The sequence below is a fragment of the Eumetopias jubatus genome, unplaced genomic scaffold, assembly GCF_037043125.1.
Source record: "Eumetopias jubatus isolate StellerSeaLion01/CBP00866 unplaced genomic scaffold, mEumJub1_p1.0 scaffold_4, whole genome shotgun sequence".
Taxonomy (NCBI): Eukaryota; Metazoa; Chordata; class Mammalia; order Carnivora; family Otariidae; genus Eumetopias; species Eumetopias jubatus.
The window spans coordinates 106,367,118-106,384,194 of record NW_028274810.1 but is presented as its reverse complement, the minus strand read 5'-3'; the positions used below and the strand labels follow the sequence as shown (position 1 = coordinate 106,384,194).

Below are 17,077 nucleotides of genomic sequence, written 5' to 3'. Positions count from 1 at the left end.
GCTCGATCCCAGGACCCTGGAATCATGACTGGAGCCGAAGGCAGACGCTGATTGAGCCACCCAGGTGTCCCTAATTTTAGCTATTTTAGAAGATTAAAAAATATGTTTTAGTTTAAAAAGACATTTAAAAAGACTAATAGCATTTGTTAGAATTATTGGTCATATTTCCCTCTTCATTTTCCAAACACTGATAATGTAGTTACTTTGACTTTTTAAAAAATGTACATTTTAAAAGTCTTACTTACATGGAATCACTTTGCTTTTCTCTTCACTATCCTTAGTTCCCCAAAGCCTTCTGAAAACCCCACCATCAGGTTTCCGTGGCCTGGGTTCCTTCTCTCCTCCCGTTGCTAAAGTCAAGGCTAAGCTCTGGCCATGCTGACTCAGTGCATTCACCCATCTAATCCACTAAGACAGGACCTGCTGAGAGCCTCACATCTGTCCTTTATGACCCACATTGCCACTAGCTTTTATTTAGAACTTGTTCTAGAAATACTTTTCATAGAAATTTAAATAACTTAAAAGTATATGATCTGCCCTAATTTAGATTATATCCAACATCTTTGTAAGTCAAAGCGTTAACACAAATTTTTTATTCAAATATTTCACATTTGCAATATAACTTGCTTCAGGTGGCCCCCCATCACATCATTTCCCTCTCATGAAGACCCCAGTAAGGTGTGGGAAGGAACTTCAAGGGTACCCCCAGCACCCCAGTCACTAACAATGACATTCAAGCTGCAAGCTTGTTGATGACAATATGGGGTGATTACATAAAAAAATGAGTCCAAGTTTTGGTTCTGACACATACAAGGAATGTGACATCAAATCACTTTTCAGTCTGATCCATCAGGGAATGGTGTTACCTACATCCCAGGGCTGAAATGAAAATTAAATAAGCAGCGGGAACGTGCTCTGTAAGCCTTTGAGCAACTGGACTATGAAGTATGCCTTTCAAGAGAGCGGCCACAAATGCATACACTGGTCTCAAGGGCAAAAAGAGGGCAGCCCAAGACTTAGCTGAGGGCATAGCCCTTGGGCCCACAGTGCTACAGTGAACTGAACAGCTGCAGCACCTGTTAACCTTTAAAATAAAACTGCTAGTTACTTTACCACCAAAAGATGGGTTTATTCGGGAAGAGCAGAAAACTGCAATTCCGGACAAGCAAGCCAAAGCAAAACCACAGACAAGTCCAACAAATAAAGGAAAGGAACAGTATTTTATGGAAGGAGGAAGGAAGGAAGGGGGGAGTTGGAAGAGTTGTTTGAACGAAAGCCCATGGGAGAGAAGCAGGAATGATGATGGTTTCTCACTGCTTGAGTTGCAGGGGCAGTGGATTTTTCTTTTCTTTTCTTTTCTTAAGTAGGCTCCACACCCAACCCTGAGGTCAAGAGTCATGCACTCCAACTGAGCCGGGTGGGCACCCTGAGGCGGTGGGTTTCTTGTAGGATAGACACAATGCACATCTTTTCCCACTGGGGCCTGTAACTGACGACTGCCATTGAGTGAGTGCTACAGACTCCCTCTATCAATCACCCCTTCTAGTATCCCCAGTGCACTTTGGTGAGGTTTCCCACAATTTTCACACACCTCTGAAACTTCATAAATCAAAAGCAGCCCCATTGAGCATCCAGTGTCATCCAGAGGCAGAAGCTGGCTAACTAGTTCAGCCACGAAAGTGCCCCACATCATCTCCAAGTCAAAGCAGCACTTTGAGAGAAAGGGGTTTGCGTGAGGAATTTAAACGAATTTCATCAGTTTTTCTATTTCTCGTTCATTCCCAAATCCAAGTTTATCTCCAAAATTACTACCGTGAAAATCCAAAGGGCAACAGAAAGTACAGAAACCCTCCTTCCATTAATACTACCCTAACACAACTGTGAGCAACACAAGGCAGCACGACAAGGGTATCATGCTCAGTAATAGGTACTATGGCTGACGCAGGTACACAGTGACGTGCACCGTGGATACTTCTGTCCAACAGGACTTATCTGCAGCCTCCCCTGTCACTTAAAGGTATACGCTAACATATCTAATAGAATGACATGTTTGAAGTTTGCTTTACAACAACCAAAAAGGAGGAAAATAGGCGAAGGCAGATATAAAACAAGATTGGGTGTGAGCTGGTCATTGCTGTAGTTTGATGATGAAGTTCCTATACTATTACCTTTTGTATGCATTTCAATTTTCCATTAGAACAGTTTTTTTTTTTTTAAATGTTAGTAACTTTGGATCTTGATTCAAAATCCAAACATACAGACTTCAGAGAAAATCAGGAAAATCTGAGTATGGTCTGGGTGTTTGATGGCACGAGAGTGGAGTTCTTTTGTTTGGTGTCACAGTGGCAGTAAAGTCCGTAGTGTTAGAAATACTTCTTACTTATGGGTGAAATGATATGATTTTGGGATTTGCTTTAAAATACTCCAAGAGAGGGGCACCTGGCTGGCTCAGTCATTTAGCGTCTGCCTTCGGCTCAGGTCATGGTCCCGGGGTCCTGGGATCAAGCCCCGCATCGGGCTCCCTGCTCCGCAGGAAGCCTGCTTCTCCCTCTCCCACTCCCCCTGCTTGTGTTCCCGCTCTCGCTGTGTCTCTGTCAAGTAAATAAAATCTTAAAAAAAAAACAAACTCCAAGGGGATAAAAAGGAAGGAAGGAGGAAGAGGATTAAACGAAATTGGCAAAATTCTATAAATGTCACAGATGCGTGATTACATATTTTTATCTACATTTGAAAATTCTCATAATAAGTTTTTTCAAAGTATTTCTTGGTATTGTTTGACTACCTTATGAACATGTGTTAAATCTGTCATAAACCTCTTGATTTAAGGGCACCTGGGTGGCTCAGTCGGTTGAGCGTCTGCCTTTGGCTCAGGTCATGGTCCCAGGGTCCTGGGATCGAGCCCTGCATCGGGCTCCCTGCTCCGCGGGAAGCCTGCTTCTCCCTCTCCTGCTCCCCCTGCTTGCGTTCCCTCTCTCGCTGTCTCTCTCTCTCTGTCAAATAAATAAATAAAATTTAAAAAAAAACCAAACACCTCTTGATTTAAAAGTCTGGGAGCACAGGGGAGCCTGGGTGGCTCAGTCTGCTGAGTGTCCAACTCTTGATTTCGGCCTGGAGCCATGATCTCGGGGTCGTGGGATTAAGCCCCGCATCGGGCTCCATGCTGGGTGTGGGGTCTGCTTGGGATTCTCTCCCTCTTCTGTCCCCTCACTCCCTCTGCCCCCACCCCTGCTCTCTCTCAGATAAATAAAATATTAAATAAAAAAAAGTCTGGGAGCACAGGCATCCCCCAAACATCATGTGATATCCTCACATTTTTTTCCTATAATGACACGGACTGCCTGCCACTTTAGCGGGTTGTGAGAAGGACTCGAGCCCAGTAATTTCCAAATTTGTCTGAACAACTGAATGGTCAACCTTGGAGGCTTCTGTATCCATGTTTCAAAAGTGATAAAAAATTAATATTACATTTTGATGATATATTATCACCAATCAGCTTTGATAAAGTAGCAGATACCAGAACATTCAATGAAATAAAAAGTAAACCATGACTAGTTTTTATATGGGGAACCAGATGGTAATGAAGATGCAGAAGGGAAATGCAATCACATGTTACACTCTCATTTGGCTCTGGTTTAGCAATCCGGCGAACTTTTACATGTTATTTGAAAACTACACTATTAGGATGCAGTGTATTTAAATAGTTTGCCCTCAACATCGCGGATGTCTCCTCAGATTTTCCTGCTTCTCAATTTTCTGATGCAAATTTTAAACAGCCCCCTACTTAGTTAAGTGGCTTACTATTAGATAATGCACAACACAAGAGACTTCTACTTTTCACATTTTACATTTATGCACAATGCAGTATAATTTTCTTAACTTACTGTTTAGCCCCATTTAAAGTGCATCCCCTAAAACATTAGGACAACACAAAAAAATTAATCATCCTCAGCAGAAATAAATTCATACAACAATCATGTTAGTTCTGTAAACAGAAAAATAAGACACAAGAAACAATCTCTACATACACTGAACATACCTATTAGCTCTACAAACGGTCTGACCACCCCGGGGTCCCCAGCTGACATTCTAGAAGACAGGAGGAGCCTCACTCACTTCAGTTTACTACCTTTAAAAAATAAAGGTTCTTATACTTTTCAAATGACAACAAAACCTACACAGATAATTCATAAAGTCACTGAAAGCCAAATGCCACTCACACTCACACTGAATTTGTGGAACCCTAAGGTGTCCTTCTAGAAGTCCATGCTCAACCCCGGTACCAATGCAGTGGAAAAGCCCGCTGCCCTGTGAACAGCGCCAACACCACTCTGACACGCACTCCCTCGATTTCCCAGCTCTCTGCCAGTGCTCGAGTGAGGAGTCGTAATAGGGTATGTGCACCAAATAGAACCTACTGTCTGACAAAAATCAACCATGCACCTGGCCAACACCAGGAAAGCAATCCAGCTCCATGGACAGACTGTAGAGAACACAGTTTCTCTTATGACCAAAAGTAAGACAAGTCACTTTGGTAAGACGCCCCTACCCCTTCACACACAGAGATGTGCTTGACTGAGAAGACAGCAGTGTTGACAATCAGAAATTCCAAGGTTCCTTTAAACCCATTTCTCAGAAGGTACTATTTTTACCTACACATGCAAGTTATTTACAGGCTGCTATGTAATGCTACATTTAAAATTACTATAAAGAATTTATACTTCAGAACAAATTAAAATTAAATCTAGGGGCGCCTGGGTGGCTTAGCTGGTTAAGTGTCTGCCTTCGGCTCAGGTTGTGATCCCAGGGTCCTGAGATTGAGCCCCGTGTCAGGCTCCCTGCTCAGCAGGAAGTCTGCTTCTCTCCCTATCTCCCTCTGCCCCTCCCCCCACCTGCACATTCTCCCTCTCTAAAATAAACAAATCAGGGGCGCCTGGGTGGCTCAGTCGTTAAGCGTCTGCCTTCGGCTCAGGTCATGATCCTGGGGTCGTGGGATCAAGTCCCGCATCGGGCTCCCTGCTCAGTGGGAAGCCTGCTTCTCCCTCTCCCACTCCCCCTGCTTGTGTTCCCTCTCTCACTGTATCTCTCTCTGTCAAATAAATAAATAAAATCGTAAAAAATAAAATAAAATAAACAAATCTTTTTAAAAAAAACCAATGTGGTACTATAAAGTATTTTCACTTCCTTGTGATTTTCTTGGTAATGTTTTCTTTTCTCTAGCTTATTTTATTCTAAGAATACAGTACATAACACATATTCCTTATCAGTAAGGCTTCCCGGTCAACAGTGGGCTCTTAGTCGTTAAGTGTTTGGGAACTCAAAAGTTCTTTGCGGATTATCAACTGCATGAAGTGGGGGGCTGGCACCCTTAACCCGTGTCACTCAAGGGTCAACTTTATCCTGTGATTGTATTAAATAATTTATTTTTATTTTTTTAAAGATTCTGTTTTGTTTTGTTTTGAAGACTCTATTTATGAGGGGGGAGGGAACACAAGCAGGTGGAGCAGCAGAGGGAGAGGCAGAAGTGGACTCCCCGCTGAGCAGGGAGCCAGATGCCAGGCTCAATCCCAGGACCCTGAGATCATGACCTGAGCTGAAGGCAGACGCTCAACTGACTGAGCCACCTGGGTACCCCTAAATAATTTCTTTTTAAAGGAGAACACTTATTGTGTGACTACTTGTTGAAATCCTGAAGAGGAACCGGGTGCCGCGACAGCTGCCCTCTTGGGTTGAGGTGCTACTCCTTCACGGAATCCAGACTGGAATCTGTGGTGCACAATTTTTAGGTGCCTTGTTTGGTCCTGTAGGAGTTTCATCTTTTAGCCTTGACACTTCAGTGAGAGGTCCCTTCAGCTCGGCAGGGTAGCTGCATCTGCCACAGGTTGACTGCTGAAGGTGGCAGGCCTCAGAACCACAGTGATGGCACAACATGTGCATCTTACTGTGACACTTTCCAAATGACAGCATCCCCTTCATCATCTCGCTGCTGCCGCCGAGACCAGAGGCCAGAAGGCACTTCATTATTCTCTATCTGTACTAGATAATTGTAAACTCAGGCTTATTTAAACTCTTGAACTAGACAAGAACTTGAAACTTGGTCCACCTCGTATTTCTAGCTGACAGAACACCAAATGGAACCTGGAGGACCCTTTGCGGACCTCCCAGCACTTGACAGAGCCCAAGGGAGTGCTTTGTAGTGCTGCCTCTCGGAGGGGGGCCTCAAGGAAGGGAAAGAGACCACCTGTGCCCACCTCCAGCCTCAGTCTCTTACACAGCACCCGCCCCACAAGTCCCAGGAAGCCAAAGAAAGTATGACATGCTGATGACGGCTTGTCTCTGCCCAGGAGCTTCTAGGGACATTCTTCTCACTCTCCTGCCCCTTGAAAAATGTCCCTCATCTTCTAGCAGCCCTTCTTCCCCCAATATGCAGCTCATCTTGATGTGCCTCTTCCAGAGCCAGATATATATACATATGAGCTCATCCATGGAGACTCTCTCCACCTGTGCCCAGGCTGCCGTTATGCTCCCCTCTAAGGCCGACTGATTCTTCCTACCCACCTGAAGGCAATGGCCAAGGTTTGTCCACGGTTTGAAAAGCAAGCCGTGAGAGCAGAAACATATATGTACAGGTTGTATAAATACATTCCTGTTGACAGTGGTGGAGGATGGTCTAACTGGTACCCCAGGGAGCCAAAGTCTTGGTGAGCAGAGCCATCCTAAGCTGCTCCCTCAAAACTTATTGTAAATTCAGACAGCCTGCAGCTTGCATCTCCCCCTAAAATTACAGAAACCAAAAGTATGACTCATACTCATCAATATATATTAATTTCTTCTGAATATGTCTTGATTTTCACCAAACAGCTCTGGGATTCTTCACCATCAGACCATTTCTGTTGCGATGGGAACAGGTGCAGCCTGCTTGCTTTCTGATTAGGCATCATGTCCAGTTTGAGTCCAAAGAAGGAGAATTTTTCTCTTCTCAGCAGCCGTCTTGGCCTTGCTCTACAAACACCTTACTCATTCACTCCCATCTGTGTATTAAGCACCTGCCATGACAGAGGACACTGTGGTGAAAAACACAAACTCCCTGTCCTCATGCACTAGAGTCTAAAGAGTGACAGTCAAACATCCTTTTAAAAGGATTTGACTCAGGGCGCCTGGGTGGCTCAGTTGGTTAAGCGACTGCCTTCGGCTCAGGTCATGATCCTGGAGTCCCGGGATCGAGTCCTGCATCGGGCTCCCTGCGCAGCGGGGAGTCTGCTTCTCCCTCTGACCCTCTCCCCTCTCATGCTCTCTATCTCATTCTCTCTCTCTCAAATAAATAAATAAAATCTTTAAAAAATAAAATAAAATAAAATAAAAGGATTTGACTCAGAGAATCTTGATGATTTCACCACTTGGATACCTAACCACTTCAGAAGTAAAAGGGGGGGGCTGCCATCATGAACGACACAGTAACTATCCAGACCAGGAACTTCATGACCAACCGACTACACTTCAGCGGAAACAAATGGTCATTGATGTCCTTCACCCCGGAAAGGCAACAGTACCTAAGACAGAAATTTGGGAAAAACTAGCCAAAATGTATAGACCACACCAGATGTCATATTTGTATTTGGATTGAGAACCCAGTTTGGTGGTGGCAAAACAATTGGCTTTGGCATGATTTATGATTCCTTGGATTATGCGAAGAAAAATGAACCCAAACACCGACTAGCAAGACACAGCCTGTATGAGAAGAAAAAACATCAAGAAAACAGCAAAAGGACCACAAGAACAGAATGAAAAAAGTCAGGGGGACTGCAAAAGCCAATGTTGGTGCTGACAAAGAGTGAGCTGGAGATTGGACAACTGAAGGAGTCAAGATGCTGCAGTGGTTTTATCTGTGGTGATTGTGCAGGTTTTTCATGAAAGGATTAATAAACTGAGAATGTTAATGTGTAAAAGAAAAAAAAAGTAAAAGGGGATTTATAATCTACTCCCAGGTCACAGCTGTGATTCAGGAGCACATACTGTGTCCTCACTATCTCGGGAAGAAGTCCTACCAATTGTCCACATGGTAAACAAGAGATATGGATGGAGTCACAAATGGCAAGGCCCCCATTCTGATGCGGGTTACCTCCAGAGTTACCCATGCCAGGTGCCAAAGCAGTCTGACTGGCTTGCAATGTTCACAGGATCATAAAAAAATATTTCACTTCCTTGTCACCTGTACCCACATATCACCCCACCAGGGCAAGCTCTTGGATACTGATGCAACAGAAGTTAGCATCTCAAGACAGCCTTCTGAGCTGGATAGTGTGGAGACCATTTTTCTTCCTTTGCAGATGCTCCATCAGGGGCAAGAGATCTTAGTTTCTCCACTTCTAGGAGAAGCATCTTAAAATTGCTTTCTCCAGCTGAATACCATCAGTTCAGGAAAACCCATTCATCAGGGATAAGTTTCTGGATATCCCCTCCAGCCCCCATGCTCACAGGCTCCTACATCTTGTCCAATCAGCTCGCCGGTGCTGTCCAATAGAAACACAACGTGAACCACATATGGAGGTTTTCATTTTCCAGTGCCCATATTAAAAAAGTAAAAAGAAATAGGTTAACAGTAATTTTAATAATATATTTATTTAATCCAATATATCAAAAATGTTATTTCAACATGTAAACAACATAAAACAATTATAAATGGGTATTTCGTGTTCATGTGTTGTACTAAGTTTTCGAAATCCAGTGTATATTTTACATTTCAATTTGGACCGGCCTCACTCCAAGTGCTCCTCAGTCACACATGGCCAGTGGCCACCAACTACCACAGTGGCCAGCATAGCACTGAACCCTTCCCTCCGTCTTCATTCCTGTGGGAGATCCTCAACTGGGGGTGGATTCATTTCAGCATCTTTCTCTCTCACTAAACTCTCACTAAATAGGACTTGTAAAAGTAGTAGCAAGATTTTTTAGCCTGAAATGATTTAAGAAAATTACCTCCTCCTTCACCTGCCAGGCTTCCTGCCCAGAGTCAGTGGAGTAGGCAAAAATCAAGAACACAATTAACAGTGGCAGCGAGTGAAATACAGGAGGTTCACCAGGTAGAGATGAGACCTGCTCACATGAATTTCTAATTGTTCATTTAGTTTTTTTTTTAATTTTTTATTGTTATGTTAATCACCATATATTACATCATTAGTTTTTGATGTAGTGTTCCATGATTCTGTTCATTTAGTTTTTAAAACATAAAATATCTTATTGAAATGCAAGTCACACAATAAATATGAACAACTTAATACCTAACACATGTACACATCTCTGAAACCACCGATACAATTCAGGTGACGAACGTGTCCATCCTCAGAAGTCTCCTTGTGCCCCTCTGAAATCCCACCCCTCCCCCAGGTGCCATTCATCTGCCTTTTGTCACTACACACCAGTGTGCACTTCCTGAATTTTATGCACACGGAGTCATACAGTGTGTACTTTCTTACGATCTGGCTCTGTTCATTCAGCGTTATTTTGACACTCATCCATGTTGCTGCGTTTACAAGTCTTTATATGAACATCTCCTTTTGTTTCTCTTAGGGACACACTGAGGAGGGAACATATATGGTAAGCACATGCTTAACATTTTAAGAAACTGCCAAACTGTTTTCAAAGTACCTGCACCATTTTTCACCCCCACCAGCAGTGCCTGAGAGCCTGGTTCCTGCACGTCCTCGTCAGCACTTGATGTGAGCACCTGTTGATCTACCTAGGAGCTGGACAGTGGTGTCTCCTTATGGATTTAATTTCCATCTCCCAACAGCTAATGATTTTGGCCATCTTTTCTTTCTTTTTTTTTAAAGATTTTATTTTTGAGAGAGAGAGAAGAGAAAGAGAGCAAGAGAAAGAGAGAGATGAGATGAACACAAGCAGTGAGGAGGGGCAGAGGGAGAGGGAGAAGCAGGCTCTCCGCTGAGCAGGGAGCCCGATGCGGGACTCGATCCCAGGACCCTGGGATCATGACCTGAACTGAAGGCAGACGCTTAACGACTAAGCCCCCAGGTGCCCTGGGCATCTTTTCAAACATGCTTATCTGCTACCTTTCTCTATACTTTCTGGTGAAGTGTCTGTTCACATCACTTGCTTCCTTCACATTAAATTTTAAGAGTTCTTTACTTACTCTGTATACAAGTCATCTAAGATGTGTCACATGTTAGCACTTTCTGACAGCCTGAGGCTTGTCTTTTCATTTTCTTAACAGTGTCTTTGAAGGAGCAGAAGCTTTTAATCTTGACGAAGTCTAATTTATAAATGTTCTCTTTTATGGATTGTATCTTTGATGTCATAATTAAGAAATCTTTGCCAAACCCAAGGTCTTAACAATCTCCAACGTCTTCTATTTAGGGTGAATATTTAAGGTCTATGATTCACTTTGAGTTAAATTTTGTCTATGGTACCAAGTTCACCTTCTGCATACGGACAACCAATTGTTCAAGCAATGAAGTCATTTAATTTAGTTTTGCTTTTTTTGGTTTTTGTTTTTAAAGATTTTATTTTTTTATTTGAGAGAGAGAGCACGTGCGTGCACAGGCGAGAGCGTGAGCACAGAGGGAGAAGAAGCAGACTCTCCGCTGAACAGAGAGCCCGATGCAGGGCTCCATCCCAGGACCCTGAGATCATGACCTGAGCCAAAGGCAGACAGACGCTTCACCAACTGAGCCACCCAGGCGCCCCTAATTTAGTTTTGCTTTTTAAAGTTCTTTCAACTTGGGCTGTGTGGGTGGCTCAGCCTGTTAAGCGTCTGACTCTTGGTTTCAGCTCAGGTTGTGATCTCAGGGTCGTGGGATGAAGTCCCGAGTCAGGCTCTGTGCCTCCGTGAGGAGTCTGCCTGGGATCCTCCCCACCCCACACCGCTCTTCTCTCCCTGTGCACACGCACTCACGCGCTCTCCCTTCTCTCAAATTAACAGCTTTACAAAAAAAATTCTTTCAACTTACAGAGTTGTAACAATTACTCAAAGAACTGTACCCTCAACCAGATTCACTGACCCCTGGCTCTGTGACACATTTGCTTTATCACTCCCACTTCCCACAAATTTATAGGGATTTTTTTTTGTAAAGATTTTTAAAATTTATTTATTTGAGAGAGAGTGAGACAGAGCATGAGAGGGGAAAGGGTCAGAGGGAGAAGCAGACCCCCTGCCAAGCAGGGAGCCCAATGCGGGACTCAGTCCTGGGATGCCGGGATCATGACCTGAGCCAAAGGCAGTCGCCCAACCAACTGAGCCACCCAGGCGCCCCAAATTTGTAGGGATTTTCTTATGAATCATGTGGCTTCCCCTTTCTCTGCATGATCTACTGGTATTCTAAGATCTGATTTGATAAAAGGGCTCTCCTGCTTTCTAATGAAAAAAGTTGGAGAAATTCTGCTCTTGTCCAGAATGTGAACCATAATCTCTTCCTTCTGAACACTAGATAAGCATGTTTTTTTGAAATGCTCTCTCAGAAACAATCTGTTCTGAAAACCAACTATGGGCTTAAAAAAGAGATGGGCAAAACTGTACAAAGACCAGGTTATTAAAATAAGAAACCCTGAAGAAATGTAAACATTGTGCTTTAAAAACTGATAAGGATCAATTACATCAACATTACCTTAATTCAGAAGTGCTTCTGGTCTGGTCTCCAATGCATGAAAAGTTGTCTGCAACAGACAGAGAAAAAGCTATATATGCATTGCATTCAGGCTGCGACCAACAACATTCCATACATTTGAAGGAGCATATAAATCCATCCCTTCCCTATCACCATTTCTTGTCCCAGTCATTTCACTTACTATTTGGCTTTTCAGGGTGGAAAAGACTCTGATCTCAATTTCTTTTTAAAAAATCCTTAGCAATGCCTCATGCAAAATACCTTGAACCCAAATGAACAGTACCCTGGGGAAGGCATACTTAGATTCTGTTACTAGAAAAATTACAGTAACAGTAAAAACAATCACTGCAATTCAAGAAGCTTCTGAAGTACTCTTACCCAGACTCTGCCATTAGACATGTAAAGGAATGCATCTGAACCTCAAAAGAAGGCCTGGCACTTTCCAAGTGTGGCTGGTCTATAGGGGCACACGTACAACCCACCCCTGGGCCACTCCCACCACCAGCCCTAGCCCTGATGGCCAGGAGGCCCCCTGGAAGAGCCCCCAACTCTCCTCTCTCAGTACTGCAGCCAGAACCAAAGTACACTTAGTTCTAGATTTTTTCTGGAATATCTGCTTGTTCTTTCTCATAAACTAAGTTTCAAAACACTTGAAAAGGCTTTTGTGATCTCTCCAAATTAAACTGTGTGTGAAAAGTCCCATTCTGGATGTTTCACAGATTACCACCTGCCTGTTGATGGATTCACTATCTCATGCGTCTAAAACTCCCAGGCACACATCTAGTCTGGAGGTCAGGAGAGGTATTAACAAGCTGAAATGTCCCCCAGTTGAACTGTAAATTCTAAGGCATTTATTTAACAAAATCGTTTTATTTTGGAATTATGTTGCAAATGTTATTAGCAAGCACAAGCTTTTTGTCAATAAAAGTAAGTGTGGGGGCGCTTGGGTGGCTCAGTCCTTAGGCATCTGCCTTCGGCTCAGGTCATGATCCCGGGGTCCTGGGATCGAGCCCCACATCAGGCTCCCTGCTCAGTGGGAGGCCTGCTTCTCCCGCTCCCACTCCTCCTGCTTGTGTTCCCTCTCTCGCTGTCTCTCTGTCAAATAAATAAATAAAATCTTAAAAAAAAAAAGTAAGTGTGGAAAGAAAACAGTATGGAGGTTCTTCAAAAAGTTAAACACAGATTTGCCGTATGATCCAGCAAGTCCACTCCTAGGCATATATCCCCCAGAACTGAAAAACAGTACTCACACCTCACCACAGTGGCCAACAGGTGGCAAGGGCTCGTTGTCCATCCATAAATAAACAGATAAACAAGGTGTGGCACAGCCACACAATTGAATATTACTCAGTCATGAAAAGGAGTGAAACACCGGCACATACTACAGTGTGGATGGCCCCTAAAAACATTAGGCTACCTGAAGAAGCCAGACACAAAAGATAACAAAGGGTATGATTCCATGTATATGAAATATCCATTTAAATGGGATATTTATATGAAATATTCTGTTTATATGAAAGAGGCAAATCCACAGAGACAGAATGCGGTGGTTGCTAGGGGCTCTGTGTACATGTGTGTGGGATGAAGACTGCTCAACAGGTACAGGGCACCCTTTGGGAAGACGGAAACCTTCTGTAACTAGATAGAGGTGATGGTTATACAACACAGTGAGTGTGCTAAATGCCACTACATTGTTCACATTAAACTAGTTCCTTTAAAAAAATATGCCATGAAAGGTACTTAAAAGAACACCCAAATCAGTGGGTATGGAAGCGGAAGCTGGAGATTAATCAGCAAATGGTGGCCAACTACTGGCTTTCACAAACCCTCAGTGGGGAGCTCTTAGGAGTGCACACCCACGTTGTCACTGAATTACTAAGCAGATAATCTTAACTTCAGCATGACTGTGGAGTTTTAGGTTGGATCATTCTTTGCAGTGGGGGCTGTCTTGTCCACTGTGGGATATTCAGCAGCAACCCCCCCTTCCCCAGTGTGATAACCAAAACTGTCTCCAGACACCACCAGATGTCCCCGAAAAGAATATGAGCCTAGGTAAGAGCTTTTTCTTCAAACTGGTTGTCACAATTATCCCAATCTCCAAATACAAATTCTTTCCGGTACTTGCCACATCAAGAGAGGAGGGAAAAAATTAAAATGGAAAAATGTATCATAGTTTGCTCTAATTCAAATACCTAGACTGTTTTGTGGCTTAAGGCATGAAACAAAGTTAAAGTTCCCTATTCTTTTTCTTTGGAAGAAGAAAATGGGGAGCCAACCCTCCATGAGCATTTGTCTGCCGTGCAGCTCCTATGGGCATGGTCATAGTGGGAGAAAGGGTATGGAGACCACTATCAAACCGCCTCAGCCTGGATTCACATGTACGGCTATCTGGACTCTTTTCTGGTTAAAAATCAGACCTAGGGGCGCCTGGGTGGCTCAGTCGTTAAGCGTCTGCCTTCGGCTTGGGTTGTGATCCCAGGGTCCTGGGATGGAGCCCCGCGTCGGGCTCCCCGCTCCACTTCTCCCGCTCCCCCTGCTTGTATTCCTGCTCTCGCTGTGTCTCTGTCAAATAAATAAATAAAATCTTTTAAAAAATAAAAATCAGACCTAAGTGGGGCTCTTTTTCTGACTAACCAGCCCAGAGGACAAGACCACTGTCCCACATGGTAGCACACATTCGTGTGATCCAAAACCAGAAGCAAGCATCACCCTTGTAGAAAATCAGGAAACTGGGGATTTAACAAAACCAAAGCTTAAGTTTCACAATGCTACTCTGCCTCCTGGAGGCAAAAGTAAGTGGAGAGGCAAGGTGCATCTTCAGACTGAAGACAGATCGGAGAGGCTGGCTGACGGGTGCCTAGGGCCCACAAGGGGGGAGCAGGGCAGTGCCTGGCCAGGGGTGAGAAAAGATGGTTCTCAGGGCGGGCAGCGAAGAACCCTCCCTGGTTACTCTGAAGCCTGGCTACAAGGGAGGGGTGCTGCAGAAGTGGATATCGGGGGGGACATATGTACATGCTGAATTTTTCTCTCATCTTTTTAAAAAGTAATCCATAAGGGAAGCTGGGGGAAGATAAGGGAAGATACAGACATAAAACTCAAGAAAAAGTTTAACGGTTTATATAGCCAATTCTAGTAAAAATTTAAAATATGTAAAATTCAGGGGTGCCTGGGTGGCTCAGTCGTTAAGCGTCTGCCTTCAGCTCAGGTCATGGTCCCAGGGTCCTGGGATCGAGTCCCCTGCCCGGCGGGAAGCCTGCTTCTCCCTCTCCTGCTCCCCCTGCTTGTGTTCCCTCTCTCGCTGTATCTCTCTCTGTCAAATAAATAAATAACATCTTAAAAAAAAATATGTAAAATTCAAATCACAGAGTAAATACAAATGTCTCATCGATTTTATGAGCAAACCAAACATTTTTAATAATCCAAATGAACTACTCCTCACCCACCCTGATACTGCTGCTTTGAAACCCTCTTCCTCTTCGCTAGAAGGCAGGAGCCCTGCGGTGCCTCCCTCTTGTCTCCTGCAGACAAGTCTACCTGTGTAAGCTGACACGGTGCAAAGCTTCCAGACCATTCCCTCACAAAAGGACCAGACTGCTGCACACTACACCCCTTCCTTCCCAGCACTGTCTCAGGCTGCCTCTGGCTACACCTCAAACACTAGTCTTTGAAGATACGTGGGCTTCATTTAAGTGATCTATGGATCAAATCCCCTGAACATCCATCTACTCACTCCAATACATTTTAATGCCTAGGAAGTAAGACAGTGTGCTGGATGCTGAGAACACAAGCCAAACAGGCATGCTCAGCCTAGCTGCCCCCATGGGTCTCACAGGCAAGGGGGGAGAGCATGGGACATTGTTTTATGATGCACAGAGGGGGGAAAAAAGAGAGAGGGGCTCTACCCACACAAGCTGAACTAATAAAAAATCAAAAGGGCTAGTTTCACTCAAGCCTCTGCGATCCATACAAAGTCCTGGAAACATGCACAGGACAACCTGCGCCACAGGTGAAAGGCCAGTACAAGACTCCAAGGCTCAGGGAGGAAAGAGCTGAGGCAGAGCATGCAGCTGACCACTGCTCTGGGGGTCAGAGGGAAAGACACGGGCCAGTGTGGGAAAGGCCACTTGACAAGAAAATGAGGGAGGTATGGTGGACTCAGTGACTGTGGGCATCATGGCTCACTTAGCTGAGATGCCCAAAAGCAAAGGTGACTAAGTTAAAATCCTCAGAGCAGATTTCCAAAGATGGAATTATTATGTCAAAGATTATGTACCTTTTGAAGGCTCTTAAAAAAATCAGCTGAGGGGCTCCTGGGATGGCTCAGTCAGTTAAGTGTCTGACTCTTGGTTTCAGCTCAGGGTCATGCATCAGGCTCCACGCTCAGCACAGAGTATGCTTGAGATTCTCTCTCCCTCTGCCCCTCCCCCCACGAGCGTGCAAGCGCACTCTTTTTCTCTCTCAAATAAATAAACAAATCTTTAAAAAAATCAGCTGAGCCTATGTTTGACTCTACAGGGTTGTTAACTTAGCAATATTAAATATTACTGCGATGAACTTCTTTATACATATTCTACTACATCATGAGGTTTTAAGTATCAAATACTAGTATTCATATAAGTATTATTACTTTTTTTTTAAATCTAAAAACTGAATCCTCGGGGCACCTGGGTGGCTCAGTCGGTTAAGCGACTGCCTTCAGCTCAGGTCGTGATCCCAGGGTCCTGGGATCGAGCCCCGCATCCGGCTCCCCGCTTGGCGGGAAGCCTGCTTCTCCCTCTGCCACTTGTGATCCCTCTCTCTCTCGCTCTCGCTCTCTATTAAATAAATAAAATCTTTAAAAAATAAAAACTAAATCCTCTTAAGACATATCTGAAGAATTCCTTTACAGGTTGCATTAAAATTTCAAATCAAGCAAAGTACCTTTGCTGGGCATGATTTCTTCTGTATCAACATAACCCTAAGACAAAGAACATTACTTCCCTGCAATTCTGAGATCCCAACACCAGAGCAGAACAGACACAAGGGCATTCATTAGTCCTCATCCCATTCAGTGTGGGCAGTCATGTTTTATCAGAGGCTTTAAGGTGTCTGATTACAAACCCCGCTGGAGGTAGTGTGCATCATGAATACACCACTTTATCTTTCTAAACCCTCAAAAAGGCAGAGCTCCAGAACACAACCAGCCTTCAGAGTTCTGCATGAGGGACTGGGCGGATTATAAGAAACAAAGTAAACTTCTCACTTCTGAATAACTCTCTATTACAAAGATGTTCTGAACAAGAAGGTGAAATGATAATGTGAAAGAGTCCCCTAGCCAAATTTAGGAAAATCTGAGGGTAAAATGGAATATAGCTTATTGAAAACACACACATACAATAACACTCAAATAAAAAATACAGAAACAAGAGGAAAGGTAAAGCTTTCCTTTGCAAAGGAACATAAATTGATGTATAAGGAATGAC

At 43.8% G+C, this 17,077-nt stretch overlaps 1 protein-coding gene and 2 pseudogenes across 3 annotated transcripts in view; 1 reads left to right on the top strand and 2 right to left on the bottom strand.

Annotated features, from left to right (window-relative positions):
* The window catches only part of GNB1 (G protein subunit beta 1), a 96,377-nt gene that overhangs the window by 39,419 nt on the left and 39,881 nt on the right, over positions 1–17,077 (bottom strand). For 2 of the 3 annotated variants that reach the window (XM_028108219.2, XM_028108217.2), the window contains exon 2: positions 11,616–11,664. The exons of the other annotated variant lie outside the window; for it this stretch is intronic. The gene's annotated coding sequence lies outside the window, so the exon portion shown is untranslated. The remainder of the gene's footprint in view (positions 1–11,615; positions 11,665–17,077) is intronic. 3 annotated transcript variants of the gene reach the window in all.
* Positions 4,908–6,794, bottom strand: LOC148164575 (large ribosomal subunit protein eL37-like; annotated as a pseudogene).
* On the top strand, positions 7,440–7,832 carry LOC148164574 (small ribosomal subunit protein eS24 pseudogene; annotated as a pseudogene).